The sequence below is a fragment of the Phlebotomus papatasi genome, chromosome 3 (genome assembly GCF_024763615.1).
Source record: "Phlebotomus papatasi isolate M1 chromosome 3, Ppap_2.1, whole genome shotgun sequence".
Classification (NCBI taxonomy): domain Eukaryota; kingdom Metazoa; phylum Arthropoda; class Insecta; order Diptera; family Psychodidae; genus Phlebotomus; species Phlebotomus papatasi.
In genome coordinates this window covers 64,978,956-64,987,898 of record NC_077224.1, presented here as the reverse complement: position 1 = coordinate 64,987,898, position 8,943 = coordinate 64,978,956, and the positions used below count along the sequence as shown (strand labels likewise).

The 8,943-nt window shown below is 34.2% G+C and overlaps 1 protein-coding gene across 2 annotated transcripts in view; it reads left to right on the top strand.

The window, feature by feature from the left end:
- The first annotated feature begins 48 nt into the window (after nucleotides 1-48).
- The window catches only part of LOC129808092 (very long-chain-fatty-acid--CoA ligase bubblegum), a 36,506-nt gene continuing 27,611 nt past the window's right edge, over nucleotides 49-8,943 (top strand). The window contains exon 1 of one of the 2 annotated variants that reach the window (XM_055857793.1): nucleotides 49-158. The gene's annotated coding sequence lies outside the window, so the exon portion shown is untranslated. Of the gene's footprint in view, nucleotides 159-4,169; nucleotides 4,518-8,943 lie in introns of those variants that run through there. The other variant, XM_055857790.1, reaches the window with a different exon arrangement.

Below are 8,943 nucleotides of genomic sequence, written 5' to 3'. Positions count from 1 at the left end.
CTACTGCTCTCGTCCAATGAAAGTGTGGCGTGTTTTTTCTTTTGTTACTTTTGCCGGTTTTCTAAAACGCAAACACATCACAACAACGTGGAAGTTTTAAAGAGGTGCATCCAAAATTGTTGTTTGTGCAAGAAGTGTTGAGTGTGTGACATCAAAAGGTAAGTTCTATCGATTCTTGGGGTTTTTTTGATTTTGATTAAAGAGTTGACAGGAAATTGATGACATTCGAGATGATGAGAGGACGTTCAATTAGAGATTGATGAAGAAGTAGGGCGAATACCATGAGTATTTCGTCTTGTTTAATTATCTACAATTTATCATATTGATTGTGGTTTCTAAAACTTTTATTTCTATTACATTAATTTTTTATTGAAGAAAACTCATGATGTAAAATACCGAATAAATATTAATGATTTCCAAAATGCTCTAACGTTCTAGCCTAGCCAAAGGGATACGTTACTCCATTTAACTACCTATGGTGCTATTCCAGTGAAAAATAAACTTTTTTTTTTAATACTTTACTGTTTTCAAATACTTCTGAATTATCGACTTTTCGTTGTGTTGGTTTCTTTTTCGATTGTCTTCCTCTAGTCCTCGCCGTGTTCTAAAACCACCAAAGAGTCGTGACAGGAACCAACGAATTAACATAGCGAAAAGTCGATAATGGAGAAAAGCACTTGAGAAAAAATACATGTTCAGTTGTTACTGGAATAGCACCATTAGTTTCGCTTTTATAGTCATCTTGAAAATGTCCGGTAATTATAGAGTGTATGGTCTATTCTACAATTGTTAACCCAGTTGACGGTCAAACCCATCAAAAATCCTAACTCATAGTGAGAAAAAAATATCTTGCTATAAGTACTGTTCAGTGAATTTCTTAAATTTGAATTAGTAAACAAAGACACTTGTCAAGTAAGATAAATTAATATTCATAGATTCTATGTTCATTATTGCAACTGCAATAATGGACATAGAAAAGGGGAAAAAGCTCAAAACAAGCTCATTAAGCTCAGAAGTAAATGCGTGAGAAGAGTGAAGAGTTGAATTACTGAAAAAGGGATAAAAAATCCAAAGAAGTAAGTTATTTAACAGAAAGAAATTAGATGAAATGTAAGAGATTAAATTTTTATAGGAATCCAGAAGAAAGAGAAGAAAAAGAAGAAATTAGGTGTAGGAAAAGTTCAAGGTCTTAAAGGAGACTGTAAGTGCCTGTAGCCATAGTTTTTTTGAATTTGTTTTATATTAGAAAATTTATATTTATTCCATCAGGAAAATCCCCACTCATTAAAATCAAGTTAATTTATAATAAAAACTACACCTGAAAATCATACCCCAATTGCCCTCAAACCCCCTGGAATTCTCGAATAAATTAAAAACCCAAAATCTATCGAAAAGTAACAAAAAATCAAAGACTCTGCCACTGAAAACTAAAAATAAAACCCACTTTTGAAAGTAACAGACTTCAAAAAACCTAAAACAAAAAAAGAGGGTGACAAAGCGCCCCGGGCTTAGCGAAATTCTTGAACTCTTGACTTAGATGACATACCTAAAAAGTACGTTAGTGTCATTCACCGTTTAGCGATTCACAACAAATTTAAACTGATTCCTAAATCACTCTAACGATCACCCAAAGTAGCTGAAGAGTAAATTAATTTTTCGGAAAAATTACTTATAGTTTCATACCCGTTCCTTCCGTTTTATAATCGTTTGGAATCGGCTCTTAATTGTCAGAAATTCCAAGCCCTTTCCAACGAGCCCAAATACAATACCATTCTGTAGAGAATATGTTTTCTAGAGCCTTTTAAATCTTTGATCTTGAAAAAACGGTTTTAGAAATAATTGTAAGGGGTTTTCGACGTGTTTCTGAGCAATCCAAAAAGAAAAAGAATTGGTTCCCCGAAGGTCCCAAACCTCTTTCTATAACCGTTTCGCCTTTACAGCTGATGACAGCCGGATGGACGAACGGACAAAAAATGCGTTGTCAGAAAACTTGACACTATTTTTCAAAATTCTACCAAAATATGATCCCTTACTTAGAGGGTATAAGGACTATTTTTAGCTAAGATTCTTTAAATCTCAGCTCCTGTGGTCCAAGGTGAAACCCCATCTCGTCACATTGCGCCCAAATTTTGGCTTTACACATTTTGATAGGTACTCATAGATCACGAATATCGTACGAGCTAAAAACCGGTTTTCGTATAACCGTCGTATAACCACTTCTGGCTAGAGAGAGACCAGAGAGAGATATCGACAAATGGTTTTCGGCAAAAGTTAAATATCGATGGGTCGCTAGAAGTAAGTATGATGTCAGATCCACTTCCCCGACCCCCCTTCCGCAATTTTGAACAACCTCCAAAATTTGTTTTCTCAATAACTCAGCCCGTATGGCATCGAACGGGTTCAAATTTTCGTGTATTAGGGGTCTTAAGAGCTTTCAACTAAAAAAAATTAAACACTCCGACTCCCTGAACTGAGCTATAAGGAGTCAAAAATTTAATTTTTAAATAGCTATATCTCCGATTCTAATTGTTAGAATTTGAAAAATTTTGAGCTTTCACTACAACTATTCTAACACCCCAACATTATCCGATTTAATCGAAAGTCTGATTAATCGTAAAATTAATTTTCGAAAATTCGATGTCGAATATTTCAAAAACAAGATGATGGTTTTTATTTAAATTTTAATATGTCGTAACTGAGGTTGAGACCTTTCCAACAGTGGGTCAAACTCCTCCCTCGATGATCCCTATATAAGCTATAATCGAAAACGTCTTAACCGGATTGCATTTTCGAAGTTTATGAAGCAAAAAAAAAAGAGATTTTATTATATTGTATATGAGATCGAGATCTTTCTAACAATAAGTCTCTCCATCTTATCCATCCCAGCTCCATCCCACTGTTCCCCGACTCTTACTATATCGAAATTGACCGGATTCTATCTCTAGTTTATTAACAAATTTTAATGTTATTTTTTTTCTTTTGTTGGCCTTCTGTACTCAAACTATTTAGAATATAAAATTACCAGTGATAAGCCCAGGTAGCTTATCATATCTGAGATCCTTTACAGGGGACCTCGGAGTTCTTGCAACTCGGAATATTTGAAAATTCGATTGTGAGTTGAATTTTTGGGTAAAGAATCGCGTCGAACCAAGTTTATAAATTTTTTCCGCCACTGCCCCATTTTCGTCCGATTTAATCAAAGGTCCGAATAATCATAAAATTGATTAGTCGAATACATCGAAATTCCCATTTTAAATTTTAATGAAATTTTAGTATGTTGCAGCTGAAGTCAAGAGCTTTCTAATGGTGGTTCGCGCGCACCACATTTTATTCATTTCAATGACTAAGAACGATTTGCTTGATGCGATTCTTTACCCTCAAAATTCGATTCACAATCAAACTTTCAAGAATTTCGAGTTGCAAGGACCCCGAGTTGCAGACACTCAGAGGTCATCTGTAAAGAATCTCAGCTACCATCAGCTTATCTGGGTTTATCACTGATTTTTTTCTTAAAACTTCTCTTCAGAGCAGGGGCCTCTCAACATTTCATTTTGCCATACGTTTTTGCATAGAGGAACTGAAGACTATTGGCAAGGTTTTTCCTAAAGAGAATTGCCTTATCAGTCTGATATATTTCGAAATCGTGCATTAAAAGCTATCTAAAAATACATATTTAATAACATTCGCCAAAATTATACAAGAACTACGAGCAAATTTGTTGAAGTCGTGGTGCAATATCTGCAAAATTTTTACAAAGAAAAGTGAAAAATAGCTTCATTTTTATTAGGCTTTATGGGTTCCTGCTTCAGAGTAATAAATACATCAATTTGATAGCTATTTCTGCCCCGGTATCACTTAAACCTTTATGTAATATCTCCTTGTAACTTCTTGATCGCCAATTTCTCTTCTAAAATGCATCTTTCAAGGTAAATGGTGAATATACAAAGAATTTAAAAAGTAACGTGGTTTTCACAAAGTTGATTTCTAATAATTTTATCGTGATAGTAATAATTGTATTTAGATTTAGGATAGTATTAAAAATTTGTAATGATTCTTTTCTTTTACAATGCTCAGACAGAAAAAAATCTAGGCTTATCGACAAAATAAGCAGTTACAATTTTCCATTTAATATACAAGTAATATTAAATTTTTTTTGTGCTTCTCATTGTTACTCCAAGATTATCGCATGTTTGATGGTTAGAGCGGTTGAGGAGTGTGTGGGGAGTGTGATAGGAGAGGGAGAGGCCTTTTTCGTGCTGGAGATCGTGCCCAACATTGGTCAGAAAATCACAGAATCATTTCAGTTGATCGCATGTTCTTCCAACAAATGCACATTCTTTCTGTAGTGTAATTATTTCCCCGTCCCTCGTGCATTTGTCAGTGAATCCTGCTCAAAGTTTAATTGTTGAGAGTGTAATTTTTGCATTGAGTGTTAAGTGCAGTTTTCCAAGAACTGTATTTAGAAGTGGCTGGAAGCTGATTACCTTGACCGCCAAAGGTACCGCCGAGAGTGTGCGGTAAGGCAATTTTTACTCTTGAACCATGTGCTCTAAAAGCGCGCCAAAACTTCCTCTCTCTCTGAGAATCACTATGAATATTCAAATCTTATACGCTTTAGTGTATATTCCACCTGTTTCTCATTTAGTCTAGTATTTTATGGTCGTCTGGTTTGATAGAAAATTGCGCGAGGAAGGTTTTTTTTCATCGTAAGATTTCTCATTGATGTATCGTTCTATTGACCTTGTGTATTGACTCTGAGGAAGGAAAAATAATGTTTTAAAAAAAAGAAGCTCAAAGTTTATTCCAACGAGTGTGTTACGTAACGAAGAAAGAGTTTAATTATCAATAATTCAACTCATTTATAGTCGTATCAAGTGATAACGAAAAATTCACTGATTTGGGGGAGCAGGAGAAAATCTTGCAGTTGACTCCAGGAAAATCTTTTGTCTCTATCGCATAATGACCTTTATTGATTTTAAATTCCGCTCAAGTGTATCGATGGAATAAAAAAGAGCTTCTCGTTATCAAAAAATCGCCCAAAAAATGATCGATGGCTCTTAGTGATAAAAGAGAGTCTATAAAAATATTTATCTCAACTCCCACGTTGAATGATTTTTCTTTTTTTAGAGGGTTTGGGGGAAATACAAGAGTAGGGAGAAAAAAATTTCCAGAAGGAAGAAATTTTATGAGTTTGAAAAAGATTTTTTTTTGCACTCTACCTCTCACTCACTAGGTTGCTTTCTCTCTCTCTCACTCCCCAAGTTTCTACTGAAACTTGTTGAAGTGATGAACGGTGATTAATTTCACTTCAGCAACAGTGTCAATGTCAGTTTATTGCCTCTTCGCAAAATTACATAATGTGCTGCAATTAAATTAATATATTTTCTGGAGCTTTGAAGCTTTCCACGCCAAATTACGATATTAATTTTCTGGTTGACTATTCAATTTAATGGTTCTGAAAACCTTTTTAAAGTAATAAGTAAATTCGGTAATTTTTCCGTTGACAATGCAATGTGAGAAGTTCTAAGATATACTAAAAGAATATTTTTCCAGAGCTCCCGGAATGCATGAAAGATTCTTAATCAGCGCAATAATGTAGAGAATTTATTGCTCTATAACTTTATCGAAGACACTTTCCTCTATCTTGAATAAAAATGTGCTTTTGAAGCATCTTCTAAAAAGGGGTGGCAAAGCGTCCAACGCTTTGCGAAATGTTTGAACTTGACTTAAATGCTTCTCAATCGATTTGAACCGATTCATAAATCTCTCAAAAGATCCCCTCAAAATAGTTTAAAAGTAATAGGATTGATTTTCAGATGAAATTTTTTATCTGTTATGATCCGGTTCATTACCGATTCAAAACCGATTGGAACCGGTTCAGTTTTATATAAAATTCCAAGACCTTTCTAACGACCCCAAAAATGACCCCATTTGCTTAATAAATGCGCTCTCTAGTGTTTTTTTTTAATCTTTGACCTTGAAAAACCGTTATTAAGAATGATTCAACGGTATTTTCGTCTAAGAACGATATGATCGCCTGGGTAATCTTAGATAGATTCATTCTGGGGGAAGCAAGCGGCGTCCATCCATACACCTTCAGCTCCAGCCTCAGCTTCAGCCGCTCCATCCTCCTCGTGTACTATGATCTCACCGACTCGCCCGCTGCATCCAGGCCTCTATTTGGGCCCCTTATGCATGCCCTTTTATGGTTGTCCCTTGGGTAATCTTTTCCAAAAATAAACATATCCAAAAATGAAAAAAAAAAATCGCACGACGTGTTTTCGAGCAATCTCAAAAAACATAGTTTTGGATGGGAAAGGGAGGGGTGGGGGGGAAATGAGGGGCATGTTAGCGATCCTTGGGTCGATTTATGGGGGGTCCTCCGAAGGTCCTAAGTCGCTATCTCTAACCGTTTGGCCTTTAGAACTGGCGACACTCGGACGGACAAACGGACAAACAGAAAATTCAGAATTTGGTATGCGAAAGAATGTGATAGTCATATGTAAAACATGTGAGAATGAAAGGGATGCGAATTTCGATTTCATGAAATTTTCCTAATCTAAAAGGTGTGCCGGAGCCATTACAAAACATATCCGAAAATCATTGAAATCGTTAGGGTCAATTTTTTTGCAAAGTTACAAAAACCACATTTTTGACGTATTTTTCAGGGTAAGGAACACATGAAGGGGTGGGAGGAAAACGAAAGAGATTAGCTTAGAAGTTATGTCATTCTAGGAAGATTGTCTAAATCCGTAAATCGATATCTCTTACCGTTTGATTTTTATATGAGACTGAAAAATTATATAAAAAAAATATTCTGTAACAGAATTTTAAAACTGGGAGTAATAGTTTATAAATAATGCAGAAAATTAAGAAGGTTTATCGTGAATATATAAAGTAATTTCTAATTTATTCTCCATATTCAATTAACCCATTCGTATACTGCACAATTGATATCGGAATTGCTGTCGGGAAAAAGTTTTAAATTATATTAAGTCTTCAGTAACGTGAGAAAAATACGCGACTAAGGTAAAAACGGATTTTATTGCTCTTTCTTCACTTCTCGTATTTCTTTTACTCAAAGTTGCATACGGAAAGTTTGACATAACGTCGATTTTAATTATATTTTCTTTTGTACTGTTTCTTGATTTGAATTCTGAATAATAAATAATTTTCTTAGATAGTTACACTATATGTGTGATTGGTGTATATAATGATTCAACGTAAAAAAAATTAAATTCTTAAATTCAGTGATCATTCCCAGCGAGTGTCAAATGCTAACCGATTTTCTTAATTCAGCTGAAAGCATTTGCAGAGGAATTCTGCTAACCTCAAAATGACACTCGCAAGGTAGTGCCATTTTCATGTATATGGTTATCACTTTTTGTTCGAGAACTGCTTTCCGATTGGCTGTTCGACTTAGCAAAAATATGCTGAAAACGCTACTTATTTCAGCTAACTGCTCACTGGGTTAGAACTCTTTACTGATAGCGTCTTTCTACGTTACCTTAACCTTTTCAGGACAGCTGCATACAATACAAACCAATTTTATAAATTTAAGATCAAGAATATTACAGGTTAGGAATTAATTCAGGTTCTATAAAAAATATCCTACATTTGGTCATTTTTCTAGTTTAAAATCATCCACAAAAATCGATTTTTCTCGATTCTGAATTATTCAAAAAATTGTTTTCTCAAAATATCCATATTATCCTTTGGGTAATCAGAGTTCTAAATGATGCGAAATAGTTATTAGTCCTTTTTACAATAATCACTTGTTTTTCTCTAAGGAGCTAATTCCAAAATATGAACAATCCTTTTCCAACATTTCTAGTACATTGCCTGAACGGGTTAATTTGAATGCAACTACATATTAGGGAAAAGCGCGCTACCTTCGGACGACTCAAGCTTCGGACAATTCAATTTTTTTCTCTATGTTCCTTATGGATTTCTCCCATAGCTCTTTTCTGAAAATGTGAGGTATTGAACTATTAAAATATTATATTATAAATGGGCCAAATTCATTTATAACAAATTGAAAAAAATTATTTGTCCGAAGCATAAAACGTCCGAAGATAAAACGCTTTCCCTTATGGCTGGTTAGAGTTTACTTACGAGATAAAAAACACTCACTTTAAGAATTACACGTACAAGTACTTTATCTAAGTTGATCATCGGGTTTCTTTAAAATTTAAGAGAGAATGATGCAGTTTCATGCAGCTGATTTTTCTTATAATATCCATTTCGTGAACGAATTGGAAGTGAATTCGAACCATTCAAGTCCAACTAGGGTGGAATCACCACTTCTCGCCAGTGCCCCACTTTTCGCCACTTATATTGAAATCGCTATTTTTTACGATTTGTGAATTAAATGATTTGCAATGTTCTTTTTATTTTTACTGCTGCTACGTATAGAGTCGAAAAATAATTATTATTCGTTCTGGATATTGAGCATTTTTTAGAGTATTTAAGCAAGAGCATCGAATCCAATATACGAAATATACTAAGTGCCATAAAATTTTTATTAAGCAAAAATACCTTTTTGGATCAATAGTTTGTCAATTGAATATTTAATTACACTTGTAGAATACATAGAATTTGTATTTAGTCAATTAATATTTAATTTTATATTACCACATGATTTTACCACCTGTCGCCATCTCTTTTCAATAGGCGACGCTAACTTCACTTCGCAGATTGACAGTTATCAAATCTGCGTTGTTTACTTTCTGCAATAGACCTATAATTTGATTTCTCAAATAAACTTGAAGAAAAATTGTTTAAAGTGAGTAATAATAAGGTGATCATGAGAAAAAAATATGCTAAATGCATTCTTTTTATATATAACATTGCCTAAAATAATCGAATTTGGACCTTTTCAAAATTCAAATATATGGCGAGAAGTGGTTATAAAACTGGCGAAAAGTGGTGAAAAGTGGCGAT